Source organism: Schistocerca cancellata, chromosome 3 (assembly GCF_023864275.1).
Source record: "Schistocerca cancellata isolate TAMUIC-IGC-003103 chromosome 3, iqSchCanc2.1, whole genome shotgun sequence".
Classification (NCBI taxonomy): domain Eukaryota; kingdom Metazoa; phylum Arthropoda; class Insecta; order Orthoptera; family Acrididae; genus Schistocerca; species Schistocerca cancellata.
This window is the reverse complement of record NC_064628.1, coordinates 327,225,320-327,247,094: the sequence shown is the minus strand read 5'-3', so window position 1 is coordinate 327,247,094 and position 21,775 is coordinate 327,225,320. Positions and strand designations below refer to the sequence as shown.

Genomic DNA, 21,775 nt, shown 5'->3' with positions numbered 1-21,775 from the left:
AGCAAGTACAAAGGACCGCTAACCCGTATCGGGATGAACGATCTGAACTGATGTTCAGAGAATGGAAGCATTTAGATGCTCGTGTACATATGAAATACTCATTTACTCCAATTTAAATTATGTTCAAGGCTCCATACAGTCGCATACATCAGTTTTTGTAGTTCCTTCAAGACACGTATCTGGTGCGTGTAAATTTAGTAACGTTTACAGTTTAGCGTTATACGTAGTGTAAGCGTCTTATTTCCAAGTTTTCTCATGTACGTTCACGGAGTGTAGCTGCCATTTTCCATATCAGTTTCGTAGACATTCCAGAGGTCTTTCTAATGTAGATACGAAGCTATGTTAGAAATATGACCCACATTGCAGCAGCCTAGATTATAGCCTCTGGCCCTAAATCTGTCAGTATTATTTACACTAGTTGTTATATTTCGCTATTGCCAACATATTCGCGCAAGATATTTAGCAGCTTCGATTAATAGCGGGAACAGCCAATCAATTACAGGAACAGTTCCGGCAATTGATTGGCTGTTTACTTTATGATCGAAGCTTTCCCCCGGTTGCTCTTAACAGCCATTTCAAAGATTATGATTTTCAGCAGCAATGTTGAAATTAAAAATTTATCCTTTATTTCATCGCCACAGTCGCATATTTATTTTTATGAGGCACATTTTCGATCAATGTTTTATCATCTTCAGAGCAGTGTAGTTCCGTAAGCAAAGCTTCGTATCGCTATGGAACTACACATCAGACTCCACTGTTCTGAAACTGATCAACTATTGATAGAAAATAGTAGTCATAAAAATAAATGTCCAACTGATTCAGTGAAATAAAGGATAAATTTTAAAGCTGTTACGTTTAGTGGCACTGTGTATCTTATAACGGCAGTTAACAACTTATTGCTCAGAATGACCTGCTCCAGAGCCTATTTGATTACTGTCACGAATTTCATTTGTAACTATCCATGACATACCTCATCTTCTCAGCATAAAATAATTTAAAAGAAGCATAAATACTATCTGCAATACTGTATTACTGACCTTCTGTGTGTGATGGAATTCAAAGCATCACTCTTTGCCCGCTCTGGTAGCAAGCATTACAACTACAATATCACATGAAAGTAACAGTATAAGCGTAAGTAGACTAATGTATAAACCGCCAACATAAGTAAAGTGCGATATATACTTATCATAACAACAATGTAAAGACGACCTCCACTGCATTTGTCCCATCTGTGTTTATTGTGTTCAATGTGTGAAGTGTATGTAGTGAAATATGATGATTGTATGTCAATCGTTGTGGTATATTTATACTGTTACGAATGGCCCTTGTATACAGTGAGTGAAATTTTTGTACATAATTTATATCAATAAATAAAAAACCTAAAAATTGAACTACCTATGAACAGTTCACCCCCCTTCTTTCCCTCCTCTTCTAATTTTTGCCGTAGTTATAGTAGTTTCAAGTAGAATGTATTTAACATTCTACGCTACACATTCCAGTATTTTTACTATTCTGCCAAGATTCTTCTTTACGAGTGTTGCTCCTACTATGACTACGTCAACCAGTGTCTATTTCTTTAGAAAATAGCCATCAATACGTCTCTACGACTAAATGATGCACTACGACCGCTAAAAAGAAGCAAAGACTGGACGAGGTGATGCTGTGGACTCAGGTTTTCTTAGAGCTGATTTCGAATTCCTTTCTGACTGCCGTGATTTTGGTTTCACATGTTTCCCCTAAATCAATCGAGCAGGTTTCTTTTTTTTTTTCAAAAAGGTTACTGCCGATTTCCTAAATAATTTACTTAAGAAGAAACAGCGTTTCTGTCTTACAAATTCTGGAACTTGTAGAGGAACCATGTCAGGAAACACACCGTTTCGATTCTATTATGGTTTTATTGAACTTCTGCTTTGAGGAACTGAATTTGGCGTGATGCAATACAATTATTAAATAACAATTCGAAAGCAAACATAATGAAACATCAGGTTATCAATTAAGCAGATTTTTTTTGTATCAACACTTAGACATTGCATGTTTACACTATTCCAAAACAAAAAAGAACCCAGCATATTCTACGTACAGAACAGTACTGATGCGGGTCGATGTGGCGACCACCAAACGTTGTCACAGACACGGTGCCCACGAAGCATTTTCTGATACATATTCTCCATCCCACCTGGTGTCTCTTCAGTTCGTGGTGCAGCGACCATAACTCGTGCCATCGGATCTTCATCTCTCCCTACATGAGTCTCACAAATTAAACTTTGGGTAAGGTCAGCGTTTCTTGGCAAAGGTTCCTATTGAGAATATTGCGTACTTTCTTTAAGTTTGTAGCGGGAATTTCCGAACATCCTGCATACAAAAGGCGACAATATCGCGTACACGAGATATCAAAGGGCAGTGCATTGACGGAGCCGTCGTTTGTACTCAAGTGATTCATGTGAAAAGGTTTCCGGCGTGATTATGGCAGCACGAAGAGAATTAACGGACTTTGAACGCGAAAGGGTGGCTGGAGCCAGACCCGCGAGACATTCAGTTTCGGAAATCGTTAGGGAATCCAATACTCCGCGATCCACTGTGTCAAGAGCGTGCCGAGAATACAAAATTTCAGATATTCCCCTCACCATGTACAACGCAGTGGTCGACAACCCCCACTTAAAGGCCAAGAGCAGCGGGGTTTGCGTGCAGTTGTCAGTGCTAACGCATAAGTAACACTGCCTGAAATAACCACAGAAATCAATGTGGGACTTACGACGAACGTATCTGTTAGCACAGAGCGGATAAATTTGGCGTTAATGGGTTATGGTAGAAGACGACGTCGTCTGCTGCGCCTCTCGTGGGCTCGTGAACATATCGCTTGGAACCTAGACGACTGGAAAAACGTGACCTGGTCTGATGAGACCAGAATTCAATTGGTAAAGCCCGGCCAGTGTGGTCGAGCGGTTCTTGGTGCTACAGTCTGGAAGCGCGCGGCCGCTACGGTCGCAGGTTCGAATCCTGCTTCGGGCATTGATGTGTGTGATGTGCTTAGGTTGGTTCGGCTTAAGTAGTTCTAAGTTCTACGGGACTGATGACCTCAGATGTTGAGTCCCATAGTGCTCAGAGCCATTTTAACCATTTGAACCAGTTGGTAAAAGTTGAGGGCAGAGTTTGAGTGAGACACAGACCCCACGAAGCCAAGGACCCAAGTTGTCAACAAAGCACTGTCCAAGTTGATGGTAGTTCCGTAATGGTGTGGGCTCTGTTTACATGGAAGAACTGAGTTCTTCGGATGTTCGCTACCTCGAGACCATTTGCAGCCATTCATGGAGGTCACGTTCGCAAACAACGATATAATTTTTATGGATGGCAAGCGCCGTGTCACTGAGCCACAGTTGTTCGCGATTGGTTTGAAAAACATTCTGGACAATTCTTACGAGTGGTTTGGCCACCCAGATCGCGCGACATGAGTTTCATCGAACACTTAAGCGACATACTCGAGAGGTCAATTTATGCATAAAATACTGCAACGGCAACACTTTAGCAATTATGGACGGCTATAGAGGCAGTAAGGGTAAATATTCCTGAAGGGGACTTCCAGAGACTTGATGAGTCTATGTCACTTGGGGTTGCTGCCTTATGCCAGGCAAAAGGAGGTCCGACACAATATTAGGAGGTATCCCATGACTTTCGTCACCTCAACGTGTAGCACTGTGTATCATTTGCTAGTCGCAAGCGAAACATGTAGTATGAATTACTGACTGATCTGGAATACATATCTTAAGAGAGAGTTTATTTATTCAGGTTGAACGAAACCATTACTCACAGCGCTTGAAGATCAAGGCTTACTGAAGAATATATACGTCAATTCTACAGCTTCCACCAGACTTCATCAGAAATGAAAGACGAGTCAGAAAAATCTCCAAAACTGTTCTCGCCAGCCAACACACTGAAGCGAAAAAAGCATAAATCGAAAATTAAGCTACCAACCTGTAAATGAGATTTTATATTTACAGCAGCCGAAGACAACGGCTGGATGGCGCAGAGAAAGAAATTAACAGAAGAGGCCTGGAATTGGTTTGTTAAACTAAAAAGTTTTTCAGCTTAAGCTATAATGTGTCTATAAAGAAATTTTGCAGGATTTCAAAAAAATCAATAGTGGCCCTCAACTACGTACCCTCAGACTCAGAGTTGAAATATTTAAAGTTTTGGCTGGTTTCGTTGTCTAGGGGCTGAGATATGTAGTTGCCGCATTACATGCAAAATACTGCTGGGTCTACAGTATACAATATGAATACACACATGAATCGAATGGTCGAAGGTTCCTATCACTCGGCAATTGCGAATTTTGAATGTAACATATAAATTTATAAATGAAAGATTGCAATTAATTAAAATCTGCAGGTACTATTTTAACGGCTTTAAATGATGAGTACAATAGCAGAAGTACTTTTAAGAATGCCATTTATTACCGTAAAACACTTACTGGTGTCGATGGTCCAGCAATTAAATAAAATATAAGTTGAATGACAGGGAAACAATAGATTCCTACATAGCTCGCGAGATATTCACTTATAAATGCATACTACATCTTCACTGCCGAAGCCACGGAAATCTCACAAGTGCACAAGTCAGCACTATGAAATATTTCTATCTCCCGCGACTACGCGCAAACTGCTGAACACTCTCCAAGTATTTCCTGCGACCGTCCGTCGCGCCTTCGCGTCTAGCACTCCCCCACTTCCATTCAGTCTCTCCACTGACTTTGGCAGTCGCCTACCATAGTAACGAGCGCTGTGATTGACTAGAGGGCTCCCGCCATGTCTCCAAGGCAACACACACTCACAAACATATTGAAACCCATACTAAATACTGGATTTGCATTTAAATAACTTGAAATTAAATAAATATTCCTATGGCTGGACCATAAACACGCTCTAACACACGTCATGAAATACATAAACAAATCAAATAAACATATATCAAAGGAATATAAACAAAAGTAGGCCAGTAGCCTAATGTCTCTGTGTTTTCTAAAACCCAGTATATATTTGACCAATTTCTTCATGAATAGTATATGTCGGATATAAACAATGACGTAGACGAATAAATATATTTATAAGCATGCTACTACCGTTTTTTCGTGTAATTGTGGAGTACTTATGGCCTGACACGATCAATAGTAGTCGGCCACTTTGACCTCCAGTAACTCATGTACTATTCAAGTTACATGCCTGTAATTCATACCAATTTAGGTTTACACTAATAGCTTTTTAAAGATACGTCGATCGACAAAAACGGATGAACCATTTAGATTTTGGAAATTCGTTGCTGGGTGTTACATGTATTATTTACAGTCAGATACTAAAGTTTAAACTAATAAAGATATTGAAAATCTTATTACACCATCACAATGGTCGTGCAAATAATGTCAACGTACATGTTTCTTTTTAAGGTATCATGATTCCTCTGGCTAATATTAATATCTACATGTACTGTGAAATGTCTGGCATTATGGTATCACAAAGTCCAGCCCTCCTGGCATACAAATCTGCTTCATCGACACAATGCACAGTCCTCGACACAGCGTCAACATGGAATTCCCAACCACGCGATCGGCCTGGACCACACGCTAGGGCTACCCCTCTTGCTCTGGCTAATGTTCGCCACCACGCAGTTGCAGGCGATCCCCGGCTTGCCGAGCGGCCCGTGCTGTCACGCCAACTCCGAGCTTAGAATATTTTCAGGGCGCCACAACACGCCCATTACCTCACAAGCTTACAATCAGTATAATATATGTTACCAGTTTTCATTTTTAAAACGAAAACCATTCAAGAGATGAGAACTGCTCAGCTAACAGTAGAGAGTTACATGCAGGCAGAGTTGAGGAGGAGAAAGAAGGAAAGAAGAAACCGATTAAGTTAACTGAAGTTAAAATCTTCTGGGTTATTAGGTCGCATCATATTTCCTCTAAAATAATCGACGTTTCGACCCCTCTGCTGGGATCTTCCTCAGGATCTTCCTGTGTCCACTACTGCTAGAACAGCAGCTATAGGAGTAGTGGATACCGGAAGATCTTGAGGAAGATCTCAGCAGAGGGGTCGAAACGTCGATTATTTTAGAGGAAATATGATGCGACCTAATAACCCAAATGATTTTACTTCAGTGGCAACGGCCACAAAAGCCTGCACACTTACAAGAAACCGATGGATCAGGATACGCACTGGAGAGGTAAATGTAACTGTTACTGCAGTGAGTATCAACAGAGATGAATTGGTTATGGGGCTACGCGTATAGGTAGACGAAAAGTTTCTTTGAGGGATTATAAAAGACAAGGACAGACCAGGTAATGGAAGGTAGGTAAATGACGTTACAAAAGTTGCAGAAGCGCCATGGAAAGAGACGCCAGCAGTGGATATCAACCGCTTGCCGCTTTTCCTGCTGCTGCTGAAGACGATGAAAAGATGACATTCCGTCTCTAATGACTTTGACGTCTACGAGAGGGTTTGTCGTCCTTTCTTGTCATTAGCTCTGTATTACTGTATAGCTTGTAAAACTGCAACACCCAGAAGTAAAATGTTTGAATCGCTCCAAATTCAGTGGAAGTGTAGAAACGCGGAACCATGACGCGTGACTAAGAATACAGAGACATGGCGTGCACGTAGACCTAGAAGCGTGTGACCGGACAGATCAGTGTTTTAACGTCACTCTCAGTCGGTGCAGAGGCATCATACGGAGTGGAAACGTGCAAGAAAGTGCCATTATACCGGGTCGACGACAAAGGGCGCAAATCTTCATGCCAGTTAGTTCAAACAGGACTAGGTGATCGGTTTCAGGGAAACGTGATTTTCATGCCGCGACACTGCGGCTCGTACAGGGCACGCTGCTACGACAGTGATGCGTGTGTACAACCAGTGGATAGAAGAGGATCGTACAGTGCAGCAACGAGCGGGTACTGAAACACACACTGTGACTGGAGCACAAGACGACGCTATCTTGTCCACATAACTGTTATCCACAGAGCAGCTTCGTCCACAGTGTTGGCTTGACGTTGGAGCACTGCAACGGGTGAGAGCATGTCTGCCTCGACGGTTCGACGCCATCTGCTGATGACTTCCACTGACAAAAATTAGCCAATGCCTCAGACTGCAGTGGACACGTGAACGCCGTCACTAGTGTGCTCAATGGCGAAGGGGAGTGTTTTCGAATAAGTTCCGGTTCAGTCTCCCCTACAATTATGGCCCTGTACGTGTTAGACACCACCTTGGTGAACGCAGTCCGGCAGACTGCATTGTTGAGCGGTATAGCGTTCGAAGGTCTAGAGTGATGTTTTTGGGGCGCCGTTGACTGCAGCTTGAGATCTTGCGTCCTACGTACTGAGGACACTGCGAATAGCAATCGGTACATGAGGGAGGGTTTAGAGCCCCACATGCCATATTCCAGTTGGAAAGATGCCAGCCACATGTGGCGAGGAACGTGCAAGCCGTTTTCAAGAACTAGGGGTACCGTTACTTCCCTAGCCTGCACGTTTGCGTTGCATCTCACCCACGGAACATGACTGGGATATGGTCGATTGCCACATTGTTCGTTCTGATCCTCAAGCAACTACAGTACTGTCGGTGCTTTGTGGACGCGCCCACAAACCGCGTGGCAGTGTGTTCCCCAGTAGCATAACCATGCACTCTTTGATTCCATGTCACTACGTCTAGAACAGGGCCGGCCAAACGCTGCACAGTGTGCAGACGTGCAGAAGTACTGCACATGTCCGCACGTGTGCGACAGCGACATCTGTTATTAGACACGTGTCCTAAATGAACGGCGGCGGCTACACTTACCTGTGGTACAAGCAAGAGCGCAACATATCCAGTCTCGTTTACCAAAAAATTGGCTCTGAGCACTATGGGACTTAACATCTTAGGTCATCAGTCCCCTAGAACTTAGAACTACTTAAACCTAACTAACCTAAGCACATCACACACATCCATGCCCGAGGCAGGATTCGAACCTGCGACCGTAGCAGTCACGCGGTCCCGGACTGAAGCGCCTAGAACCGCACGGCCACCACGACCGGCTTCTCGTTTACCCCTGGTGACCGTAACCTTAACAGAGAAGTACTGAGAAATGGCAAGTTCTGTGAAAAAGCAAAGGACGGGAGATCTATGTTCTCAGTCATTTAAAAATTACTGGGAACTGCAATTCTTTTTTGTAGCCGTTGGTGAAAACTCACAGTGTTTGGTGTGCCGCTGAATAATAGGCGTCCAGCGTAAGTTTTCAATTGAAAGACACTACAATACATATCACAAAGACGAGTGTAGTGTACTCAACAGTGAAGAACGGCAAGCAAAATTAAATGTCCTTCAGAAAATGGAAGAGAGCCATCAACTCGATTTTACTGTACATCAAAGTAACCGATACCTCTTCAACTCTTAGTTTCTTACCGAGCGAGGTGGCGCAGTGGTTAGCACACTGGACTCGCATTCGGGAGAACGACGGTTCAATCCCGCGTTCGGCTATCCTGATTTAGGTTTTCCGTGATTTCCCTAGATCACACCAGGCAAATGCCGGGATGGTTCCTTTGAAAGGGCACGGCCGACTTCCTTTCCCATCCTTCCCTAATCCGAGCTTGTGCTCCGTCTCTAATGACCTCGTTGTCGACGGGACGTTAAACACCAATATCCTCCTCCTCCTTAGTTTCTTGTGTTACATTTATGTCTGTTTTACTGTACGCTGTACAATGTACTGTTTTCCATTTTCCAGAATGACAACCACACTAAATCTTCACAGCGAGCAAGTTTTAAAATCGCATTAAGAATTGCACAACCTGGGAAACCCTTTTCCGGAGGGGAGTTTGTGAAAGGGTGTCTGATTGATTCTGCAGAACTTGTGCGTCCCACGAACGTTAGCAGGTTTCAAGAAATCAGTCTATCCAAACAAACAGTGACAAGACGTATCAGTGCTATGGCCGGCGATCTGCACAGGCAGCTAATAAATAAGGCTAAATACTTTGTTGCTTTCTCTGTTGCGCTCGATGAAGCAACAGATCTTACAGATACAGCCCAGGTTGTGATATACATACCAAGTGTCGATAACGCACTTTGTGTAACAGAGGAGCGACATCTGTGCGTAGAAACATGCACTACATGAGCGCTGACGGCTGCGGCGTGCACGCCGTGACCCGGAAGTTGCACATGTGCAAGAGCACCGCACGCGTGCAGAATTTCTGGCCGGCCCTGGTCTAGAAGTTCTGATTGCAGCACATGGTAGCTTCACACCATACTGAATACGCACGGTCAAAGTGCACGTATAGTTCTGTAATTCTAATCCTTGCCATATTACTAATCTGTAGTATAAATTTCATTGCAATCACATGTCTTCTTCTTGTTGCTTTTTTTTTTTTTTTTTTTTTTTTTTTTTAGTGTGTAGTGTGGACTGAAGAGATCATCCTTAATGACTTATTCTTCTAGGATGGGATGTAAGGATAAAAGGAAAACACTATATTTATTACGCATTCAGTTAGGCTTGGGCACGCAATGGGTCCTTTAGCCTGCTGTCTTTGGTGATGTGTATCTCCTGTGGAGGGTGAAATGTGTCAAGGCTGTTATGTGTGACTGCTTCCTCATGTTATGACAGATTGCCTATGGGGGGTGAAACGTTATTGACTTCGGTACTCGATACTTGTGCCATCTTGCAGGGTTTGCCGTTCCTACCGATTGTAACTGTCGAACTTCGTCCCTAAGGGCATCGATCTTGTCAAAAACTCATAGAGCCTTGTCACGGACCTTCTCTTGTATAGTGGTCTCGTGGAGTGCGGTGCGGATGTCGACGTTTCTTGTCCACCATGGAGCTCCTGTGATCCATCGATAGCAAATGTTTTGCAGCGCTTGGAGTTTGCTGTAGTTCGAGACGCACGTAGTTCCCCACGAGGTGGAGCCATACAACATTGTGGGTTCCACCGTTGCCTTATACAATTGGAGTTTAGTCTTAGGGTTGAGATCCTTACTCTTCAGGAACGGAATCAATGACCTGGCCATCTTCTGGGCTGCCGTCTTCTTGTCGTCAATATGCTGCGTAAAGAGTAATTTTTTGTCAAGGTAGACACCGAGATACTTCACTCCCGGCGACCATGGGATAAATTGGTCAGCTATTTGGAGTCTGTCGTCCAGAACTGGTTTCCTCCGTGTGAACAGAACGGCTGCCGTCTTCGTCGGGTTGATCGTTATCTTATTTTGCAGCGCCCAGCGTTCCATTACAGCAAGTTGCCGTTGCATCCTAGCGATTAGCTGCTCCAAGTGTCGTCCAGTTGTCAGAAAGGCCGTGTCGTCCGCATAAAAACTCGCCGTAACAAGGGGGACTGTTGGGATGTCATTTATATATAAGTTGAAAAGTAGAGGCGAAATGACAGAGCCCTGCGGAATTCCTGCGGAGATCAGTTTCATTTCGGAATTTTTATCGTCGACTCGGACATACAGTTTCCTGTCCTGCAGAAAGCTGTCTATGAGTCTAATGTAACAATCCGCAGTAGGGGTAGTGCGATGCAGTTTGACGATAAGGTTGGGCCGCCACACCTTATCGTAAGCTTTTTCGATGTCAAGGAAGACACCAATCGTGAAGTGCTGCTTGTTGTATCCTTCTTGTATCCGTTCGGTGATCCGTAGAAGTAGAAGTTCGGCAGGTAACTTGTCCTTGAAACCGAATTGTTCGGGTCGTATAACATCATGCGCTGTAAGCGTGTCATGGAGCCTCTGCAACAGCACTCTCTCGAGCACCTTGCCAAGGGTCGGCAAGAGGCTAATTGGCCGGTAACTGTTGGGTTCTGCTGGGTCTTTACCTGGCTTGGGTATTGGAACTACTCGAGCCGTCTTCCATGCCGTAGGAAAATATCCCTGCAGAAGGCAGCTGTTGAGAATTCGGGTAAGGAGCACAGTTGGTTTCCTGGGCAACTGTATCAAATCGGTGTTGCTTATGGAGTCGTTGCCCGGCGCATTATTCCGAGTCTTCCGGATAATTTTACGGATCTCTGCTGGTGTGGTGAGTTGTGGGCGGCTCTGCACAGGCGCAGCACGAAGAGCAGTCCATTCTGCAGTAACGACGGCTTCCTGTTCTTGCAGGCGGACGTCGTTCACGGGGGTCGCTGGTGTAGACATCTGTTCTTGGTAAGTCGTAGCATACAGCTCTGCCTGGGCGAGTTCGTCATAGAGGAGGCCATCTGGTCCTCTGATGGCTCGTTTAGGTGGCCGCTGGTGTCGTATGTTCTTGACTACCTGCCATTCGTTCTTGGCTCGAAGTAAGAATTCATCCATCTTATCTTCCCAGACCTGCTGTCGCCACTCGGCCACTCTCCTGTGCAGTTCTCGTGTTAAGACGTGTGTTTCTCGTCGATCGATCGGGTTTCTATAGCGGAGCCAACGTCGCCTGCTCCTGTTTCGCTGTGTCTTCAGTTCTTGGAGTAGAGGCGGGAACTCATCGAAAGCTACTACAGGGTAGACCGTGTGAGTAGTTGCCCTCCGTTTGGCTACCTTTATCTTCTGCGTCAAAGTTTTTACCGCGATGTCGATGGCTTCCGGTGTTGAAACGTCCTGCGTCGGGCAGATATTGTTGTCAAGATATGTCCGAAATTGACCCCAGTTCAGAGTTTGTGAGGTTGGGGGCGGAAGGTTGGCCGTTGCGTTTTCCACTATACTGATAACAGGTCGGTGGTCAGACGAAAGATCGTCGACGGTGCGGAGCTGGAGGTTCGTCTCAATATTTTTGATGACAGCAATATCTAGGACGTCTGCTTCTTGCCGATCGACGTAAGGAATCCGCGTGGGCTCTCGTGGGCCATGGACTGTGATGCCCAGTTCTTCTTCCATGGCAATCAAAGTTCGTCCACGAGGGTTCGTACGCTGGGAATTCCACGCGACGTGCTTGCTGTTAAGGTCACCTCCTAGGAAGATTTTGTCAAAATTGGTGAAGATACTCCGTAGGTCGTCTGGCACCAGGTTTTTACCGGGGATGTTGTACGCCGCAATGAAAGTGATGTTGCCTGCCGCCGATCGAACCGTTACTGCTGTTGCCTCCAGATGTTGGAGGTGTGGTAGTGTTTCATGATGGTGCCGCAGTTCCCTTTTAAGCAGAACTGCGGTCCCTCCACCTCGTTGGCCTTGTCTGTCCGTTTTATAGACGTACATGTTACGAAATCTGAGCTCAGTTGTTGGACGAAGGTGCGTCTCCGATACAAGTGCGATGTCGATTTTGTGACGTTGTAAAAATTCAGTGAATTCTGTTTTCTTGTGTTTCATTCCGTTGGCGTTCCATATACAAATTTTCAGGTTTCTCGTGGTCCCATGGCGATCCATCTTAAGATGTTCCGAAGGCCTTCAATACACTTTCGATTAAAGAAAGTATCCCCACTAGTTGTTGCTGCACGGCGGTGAGAAGTTTCGCGACATCAGAGAGCGCTGGAGCTATAGATTGCATTAAATGAGCTGGTGAGACGTAGGTTTCCGGTTCCGGTCGGCGTGGTGATGCTGCGTGGGCGTATGAATAATGCTGGCGGTGCTGTCGAGGTGGAAGTGCTTCAGGAGGAGGCTGTGTTACTGGCTGCCGTGTCGCCGCCGGCTGTTCTTGTGGCGTTTGCTGACGGTGGGGCGGAGGGTGTGGCGTCAGGTTGGAGTTTCGTAGTACACGAGTCCTCCGTTGAAAGGGCTGCGGGGAAGACCGTTGTGTGTATTTCCTGAGAAGTTCCTGGTACTTCTGGCAGCCACGCCACGTGGCAGGATGGTCCTTTTCACAGTTAGCACATTTCGGCGGAGCCCCTCGGGGATGAGTACATGCTGAAGATCGGTGTTGCCCTCCACATCGAACGCAGCGAGCAAGCAAGCTGCAATAATTAGCCGTATGTTCGAATCGCTGGCAGTGGCGACATTGAACAGGTCCTTCTTGTCTGTTGTAGGTTTCAATAACGACTTTAGTATATAGAAGGTATTTGATGTCGTAAATCTTGTAGTTTTCCTTTTGGGCTGGCAACGTGACACAGTAAACATCTTGAGGTCGTAATTCCTTCGTGTTGTCGTCTCGATTTTTAAACTGGTGGACGTTGATGACAGGGAAACCCTTCTCTATCAGTGCGTCTTTCAGTTCTTCCTCCGTAACTTCGGCAGGTAGACGTTTGACAACCACTTTGAGGTCCTTGTCCTCCGCGGCCTGATGTGTGAAAAAGTGGATGTCATTCGAACAAAGAAATTGATGGCCCGCCGTTGATCTTCATAGGAGTCAAAGTGATATTTGATCCGGTCTCGTTGGTAGATGGCCTTAAGACTGCCGTCAATATTCGCTTTCAGCGCCTTGTTGAGTTCCATGTAGTTCTTGGTATGGTAAATAGTAACGGGCGGGACTTTGCGTAGTAAGTTCCGGCCAGAGCCATCTGTCCCCTCTTTATCTGCTTCGAGATTGACATCACTCGTCTGGTCCATACGTTCCGGAGCATCTGTAGTATCTTCCGTCGCAATAGCCGCATAACGGTTGGAAGTTTTCAGTTCTTCCGGACGTTGTCGCTTCCGAGAGTTGTTCTGCTTAGGAGAAGCGTTGAGTCGTTTTCTTTGGCGAACTAGTGTAAAATCGCCCTCTTCGTCGGTGGGCTGCATGGTCCAAACTTCTTCAGAGGAGACTCCCTCCATTTCGTCGTCGTCGTCGTCTGGTGGAGAAAATTGTTCCACGTCGTCTACTTGTTCTTCATGCTGTGAAGGAGGAACTGTACTAGTGCGGTTGTCGTATACTTGCTGACTTTGCAGAATCATGTGTTGTATTACACATCTCAGTTCCCGTTGTTGCCGATCGTTCTGTGTTAACTGATGTCTCTCGTCAGAGGGGTTTGACGTATGTTGTCCGCCGCTCTGCATTCGCGTATCGCTCGTCGTGGTCCCGTCCTCATTATGTTGCCTGTCAGAATCCGTTGTCGTTGCAGGGGTCGTCGCCACTGTATCCGTCCTGTTGGGAGCGGCCGCCGGGGCGGCCGGCAGGGCAGGCCCCACCGACCGGCCAGCGGCCGGCCCCGGCGCGACCGAGCCGGCTGGCTCGGACGCGCGCGTTCCGTTGTCCGCACTCATCGGCATCGCGCGCTCAACTGCGCTTCTTCTTGTTGCTGCAGCTTGCAGGATCTGCAGTGTATATTCCGACCATGGTGTTCCTCTGGCGTGCTGATCCGACGGCAGGCGCTTCTGTTGCTATCCCGTATTCATTGCATGCCATCGGTACTGAAACGAATGAAACTATTTACGTATCATAGTTAAAAAGTAACGAAGTCCAAACAGCGTTTGCATATGGTGACTGTAATAGTGGATTGACGAGTCTTCAACAGACACGGCGAGGTTTCAAAAGAAACACACAGAATTCTTCATTTGCTCATTTGTCAGATAGGAGAGACCCATAAGTCATCGAATCGCAGTTACGCACACTGAAGAAGCGGCTCAGTTAGTGGAAAATAACTGAAGGAATCTTTCTTTCTCGCTGAACCTGAATATGCAGAAAAACATTGATTTCTAATTCGCATAACTGAACACACTTAGAAGAACTGTTATGGACGCAGATGATTGAATTTGCAGTATTAGCTGCTATCCCTCTCAATCCTCGCGTAACCTGAGATTGCATATTACTTATTCTATTATGTATTGGATAACTGTTTTAAGGCTTATTAAAAAGGAATTTTTATAAAATAACAGAAAAAACTTGTTTTCATAAAAAGATTTTCATTTTTCTCGTATAATGTAAACATCGCCCCCCCCCCCCCGTTATACCGATTCCCCCGTCCCCCAATTACCCATGGACTTGCCGAGGTCAGGTGATCTGCTGTGTCTCAGCGATACAGATAGCCATGTCTCCGCAATATCCTTTCTTCCAGGAGTGCTAGTCTTGCAGGATTCGCAGGAGAGCTTCTGTGAAATTTGGAAGGCACGAGATGAGGTACAGGCGGAAGTAAGACTGTCAGGACTGGTCGTGAGTCACGCTTGAGCAACTCAGTCGGTAGAGCACTTGGCAGTGAAAGGCAAAAGTGCCGAGTTCGAGTCTCGCTCCGGTTCACTGTTTTAATCTGCCTTTATGTTTTAGCCATACCTTAGGTGCTACCACAATGGAGGGACAGACAAACGTGTAGTTGCTGAAGAGGGGCAGCAGCCTTTTCGGTAGTTTCGCGGACAAAAGTCTAGATGATTCACTGACCTGGCCTTGTAACACGACCTTGCTGTGCTGGTACTGCGAACGGCTGAAAACAAGGGGATACTACAACCGTAACTTTTCTCGAGGACCTGCTGCTCTATATGGTAACATGACGATGGCATCCTCTTGTGTAAAATATTCCGGAGGTAAAATAGTTCCCCAATCGGATTATGGAAAGGGGTGGGGGGATTGGAGGGTAGGGGGGACTACTCAGGATGATGTCCACATCATACAGGTTAGAAAATTTGAAAAGGAAAATAGAATAGCTGAAGTTAGATACAGTGGGAATTAGTGAAGTTCGGTGGCAGGATGAACAGGACTTTTGGTCAGGCGAGTACAGGGTTATGAATATAAAATCCAACAGGGGATACGCAGGGGTAGATCTAAAAGTGAATGAGAAAACAGGAATGCGTTTAAGGTACTATAACAGCACTGTGAACGCTCTTTCTTAGCTCACATAGACACGAAGCCAACACCCACCGGAGTGTACAAGTTTATATGGCGATTAGGTCCTCGTATGATGAAGAGACTGAATCAAGAAATAGGGCTGTATGCATGGATCAAACCTGGAGACATCGGAAGGTTTCAGATTGATTATATAATAGTCAGGCAGAGATTTGAGAAACAGATAGACTCTTTCTAAGTGCAGATGTAGACTCTGAGCATAATTTATTGGTTATGAACTGTAGGCTAAAACTGAAGAAAAAGGTAGGAAACTAAGCAGATGGGACCTGGGTAAGGTGAAAGAATGAGAGCTTGTTGAGAGTTAGAAAGGGAACATTAAGCAACGACTGACTCGAACAGGGGAAAGATGTACTGCAGAAGAGGCATGGGTAGTTTTGGGAGATGAAATAGTGAAAGCAGTAGAGGATAAAATAGGTAATCAGACAAGGTGTAGTGGAAATCCGTGGATATCATAGAAGATGTTCGACTTACTTGATGAAAGGAGCAAAATAATAATGTGGTAGGGAACGCGAATGGTCGAAGTCAGTTTATTGGGAGAATTTCATAAAAGTGTGATTTATCTGTAAAGGTGACCACATAAAGGATGACAGTGCGACCTATTCTTGAGTCGTGCTTGAGTGTTTGGGATCTGCACCAGGCCATTGAAGCACTTCAGAGGCGGGCTGCTAGATTTGTTCAAATGGTTCAAATCACTCTGAGCACTATGGAACTTAACTTCTGAGGTCATCAGTCCCCTAGAACTTAGAACTACTTAAACCTAACTAACCTAAGGACATCACACACATCCAAGCCCGAGGCAGGATTCGAACCTGCGACCGTAGCGGTCTCGCGGTTCCAGACTGTAGTGCCTAGAACCGCTCGGCCATACCGGCCGGCCTAGATTTGTTACCAGTTGGCTCGAATAACAAGCAAGTGCAAAGCAGATGCTTTGGGAACGCAAATGGGAAAATGTGGAGGGAAGTAAGCGTTCTTTTCGAGAAATATCATTCAGAAAATTTAGAGAATCGGTGTTTGAAGCTGACTACAGAACGATCCTACAGCCGCCAAGGTACATTTCACGTAGGGACCACGAAGACAAGATACGAGAAATCAGAGTTCTTATGGAGGCACGTAGACATTCATTTTTTCCTCGTTCTGTCTGCGAACGGAACAGGAAAGAAAACGACCAGTAGTCGCACAGGGAACCCTTCGTCACACACCGTATGGTGGTTTGCGCAGTAAGGATGTAGATATAGAGTAGCATGGAGAGCTGCAGCAAACCAGTCTTCGAACTGAAGACCACAATAACAACAACAACAGCAACAATACAAAAATGTTGATTATCCTCTGACTTACCGATTTACCAAGAACAAGCGCCATTTAGGAAAACGTGGATAACATCATACTGAACTGTACTGTTTTGCCTGTTGGATTTATAGCTATCGAGAGCTTTTGAGCCTGAAAGTAACTCATTCAGTGTTCCGTGGGACGTAGGTATCTGGCATATAGAAAGTTTCTTACAAACCTAGTGTATTTAGGTTCTGAGTGCTTCCAGTGTATATGCCATACCATGTAACATTGGCCCTAAAAGCCAGCAACACGAAGAGATAACATACTTCAGTTTATGTAGGTAATACAGAATTTGGTTGAGCTGCAGCAGTATCGAGCTTCGGTGAACTTTCAGTAGCACAGCTAACATCCATATTAAGCATAAGCTTTTATCAAGGAAATTTCTCAATTTACCTCCAAGGATAGGCATCATAGGCTATCCAACTTGTTTTTTCGGTGCAGCTTCAAAGTATAAATGAAATCACTTGTTCTTTTCGTGCAAGAGGTATCACACTAAGAAAGTTGCTTCGTGCAAGACAGCAAGGTGAAGGGCAAGTTTACAGTAATACACATATAATCACGCACCAAGAAATACAACAATACACAGGATCACAATGAAGTTTTTAACGGGCTATAGGCTCCAGAACGTCGACTCTAATTGTGAACTTCTGTATCATCCTACGGACTGTATGTCGGGCAGTAGTATCATACATACTAATTTTTACATAATCGAAGTAATGGTACTGCAATATGATTATGTGGCAACATTGATTCAGAAAAAAATTGTGAATTTGTACTTTTATTAATACTTTTTCCTCAATAATCACAAAAGATTGTATTCATTGTCAGGTACCATGCTGTTTTTTATGATTTGTTATACTCTATTAAGCGTTAAACAATATTGTTTTTAATTTAACAATGGAGAGGAATTCGAGTAAAGAGGAAATAGTGTACTTATCCTTCAAAGAAAATAGCGGACCTTTCAACGACAGCCGTAATCGCCGAGTTTAAATAGTATAGTGCCAAGTGTGTTATGTGTGGGTGACGTTTATACCCCTTCCTTAATTGGATGTTCCCGTGGAGTGAGTTTATTTTGTTTCTGTGCTTTATATTAATCATTTTTCTTTTAGGGAAATTACCAATGAGGCTAGTAATTCATCAATGAGTCACTTTATTCGATTCCATAGCATATATTACCACTCTGTGTTTTAAATGGCTTGCTGTAGCAACGCAAGAAATGACAATAAATAAATAAATAAAATGGCAACTGTGACGTTGCCAGGCGACATGACGCAGGCTGATGGCAGCGGAGACGGTGTTGTGGAAGCATCGACGACTTCCTCGGGGCGTCGAGTTTCCTCTGCTGAAGCATCGCCTTGTTACCACTGCGACAGTTGCAGTGACCGCTAGCGAGATCTTCGTGACACCGTGTGATGACGTTCCCGCTCGCCAGCGTCAACGCTCCATCTCTGCGACGTCCACCACGATATCTCTCAACATTTCTCTTTTCAATAGCGAGAATTGCTGCAGAAACAAGAGAAATAATAAATACATTATTAGCCTTGAAAGCTTTGTGAGAAACAAGATGTGCTACAACTCCGAACAGCGGCCGGAAAAAAAAACAGAAATAACCTAGAATCTAAAAATGGCAATAGTAATTACAAGAAACTAAGAATTCTTTGATGACAGTGTAAGTAGGCTGTTTAGGTTTATATGTTGGTAACGCCATGTAGCGCTCTATATGAAAATCACTGACTGTGCTGTGTGCAGTCTGTGGCTGGTTTGCATTGTTGGAATTTGCTATTGTAGTGTTGGGCAGTTGGCTGTCAACAGCGCGTAGCGTTGCGCAGTTGGAGGTGAGCCGCCAGCAGTGGTGGATGTGGGGGGAGAGATAGTGGAGTTTTGAGAGCGGATGATCTGGACGTGTGTCCATCAGAGACAGTAAATTTGTAAGACTGGATGTCATGAACATGACTTTTGAACACTATTAAGGTAAATACATTGTTTGTTCTCTATCAAAATCTTTCATTTGCTAACTATGCCTATCAGTAGTTAGTGCCTCAAGTAGTTTGAATCTTTTATTTAGCTGGCAGTATTGGCGCTCGCTGTATTGCAGTAGTTCGAGTAATGAAGATTTTTGTGGGGTAAGTGATTCATGAAAGGTATAGGTTATTGTTAGTCAGGGCCATTCTTTTGTAGGGATTTTTGAAAGTCAGATTGCGTTGCGCTAAAAATATTGTGTGTCAGTATAGTGATGATCAGAATAAGTAAAGAGAGAAATGTCTGAGTACGTTCAGTTTTGCTCAGGTGTTTGAAAATCAAATAACGTAAGTGGTTTACCAGCACAATCATTCATAAATTTTTCTAAGGGGATGTTTCATAAAACCCCTTGGGGTGGGAAACTACTCCTAAAAGATGGAAGAATCATCAATGATCAACGGCATGAGGATGCAGAAGGCAATGGAAAGCACTGCATTATAGACACATAATGTGTATCCTCCGGACATATGACCCATAATTGAAAAAGTATCATGATGATGTCTCCAGTGGCAAAAGATTCCTGACACGTCCCCATTCGGATCTCTGGGGGACGACTGCCGAGGTGGAGGTGACTATGAGAGGAAAATTGAATACCCAACGAAAGGATAACATTGTACGAGTCGAGGGGTGGAATGTAAGAAGTCTGAACGTGATAGGGAAGCTAGAAAATCTGAAAAGCGAAATGCTAAATCCCAATCTAGATATAGTGGTGATCAATGGAGTGAAATGAAAAGAAGACATGAGTTTCTGGTCAGATGAGCATAGGGTAATATCAACAGCAGCAGAAAATTTGGTAACGGGTGTAGGATTCATTTTGAATAAGAATACAGGACGGAGAGTGAATTACTGTGAGCAGTTCAATGATGGGATTGTTCTCATCAGATTCGACAGCAACCCACCACCGACAACAATAATTCAGGGTCGCGCGGGATTAGCCGAGCAGTCTACGGCGCTGCAGTCATGGACTGTACTGTACGAGTCCTCCCTCGGGTATGGGTGTGTGTTTTTGTCCTTAGGATAATTTATGTTAAATAGTGTGTAAGCGTAGGAACTGATGACCTTAGCAGTTAAGTCCCATAAGATTTCACACATTTTTTTGAACAATAATTCAGGTACACATGACGTCGCCGCAAGCGGAAGATGGAGAGGCAGAGAAAGCATATGAGGATACTGAACGGGTAATTCAATAGGTAAAGAGAGATGAAAATCTAATAATCATGGGAACTGGAATGTCGTTGTAGGAGAAGGAATAGGAGAAAGGGTTATGGGAGAATGTGGGCATGAGAGAGGAAAAAGACTTTATGAGTTCTGCGGCAAATATCAGCTAATAATAGTGAATACTCTGTTCAAGAATAACAAGTGGACGAGGTGTATTGGGTAAAGGACGGGAGATACGGAAGATGTCAGTTATATTATAGCCAGGCAGAGACACCAAAATCAGGTATTGGTGTGTAACGTGCACCCAGGAGCAGTCTGTCTCAGTTCACAATTTAATAATGATGAACAGCAGGATGAAGTTTCGCAACGCATTAAATTTTATTCTTAACAATTGTTTCTCATCGCAAACTACCCTGGAACAACTTTTTAAGCGTTTCAGTTTCTGACCACCTTGTACACGTATATATGTACATTATGACCACATTCCTGAGGGACATATATACAGTGTGTTTCAGAAGTGGCGGTCAATAGTCAGGGATATGACAGGAATGATCATTCGAAACAAAAAAGTCAAGTAAACATGGACCCTAAAACGCATATCTTAAGAGCTATGACCAATTCTTAATCTTCGATGCTGTGAAACGAATCTGTTCTCCTGCAAGCTCTTTGTTTTCCATATTTTGGGAAGTGGTAGTATGGAACAAAACAAGAAAAGATGGCCATTAAACATGTGCTCTAAAACGCATACTTTAAGAGCTATAAGCACTTGTTTATTTTCGCTACTTTGAAACACAACTCTTCTAATGAACAAATGCTCACAACTTTTAAGGTACGAGTTTTGGAGCACATGTTTACTGGACTTTTTTTTCTTGTTTTGGTCCTTACTACCAGTTCCCAAAACATAGAAAGCAATGAGCTTGCAGTAGAAGAGATCTATTTCACAGCATCGAAGATAAAAAATTGCTGTAAACTTAATACCTGTTTCGATTTGACGAACTTTGCATGCTTTCCTTCCGTAGTGTAGACAGTAAATCGAGCTTTTTCGGGATATTACTCTCTTATGAAGCAAATCTGCAATTGTATACAATAAATCAATGAACTTCCGTTTTACCGCCTCTGTAGTCTCATGAATACAGCTTCGTTGGCGGCCATCTGATCCCGAGAGTCATTTTCGCTTTGCCATTGCTTCACTACAAAAGCAATATCGTGCACCGAGCTTTCGGGCTACGTCAGAACGTTACACACTTGCACGATTTAGTAAGGGGGAAAGAGTCCACGAGTAGGAAGCGACCGCAGACGCGCCGATTTCACTTGTCATACTCCGCAACTGCAGCGGGTAGGGAGGAAGCCAGTATAGCGCTGAGGTGACAGCAGCAAGTTGATTTACATTGTATGCAACCCTCAACCTTGCGTTTGTACTAGCTGTGTAGTCGGTAAACGACGCCGGAACAAAATATGTGCTACCGGCGTATACGTGCTGAACTCGTGAGACTGCATACCTCCGACATATATCGCTACCTGGCCACATCCACATTCTTCTACGTCTGTTGTCAGGCGTCAGAAAAATCTTGCAGTCGTCGATGAAGGGAACGCAGTCTCATTGATACAGGTTACATTCCAGGAGTTCCTCGGT

At 44.4% G+C, this 21,775-nt stretch overlaps 1 protein-coding gene across 1 annotated transcript in view; it reads right to left on the bottom strand.

The window, feature by feature from the left end:
* Window positions 1-18,119: 18,119 nt before the first annotated feature.
* Window positions 18,120-21,775, bottom strand: part of LOC126176712 (sialin-like) — a 130,007-nt gene continuing 126,351 nt past the window's right edge. The window contains exon 11 of the mRNA XM_049923878.1: window positions 18,120-18,468. The gene's annotated coding sequence lies outside the window, so the exon portion shown is untranslated. The remainder of the gene's footprint in view (window positions 18,469-21,775) is intronic.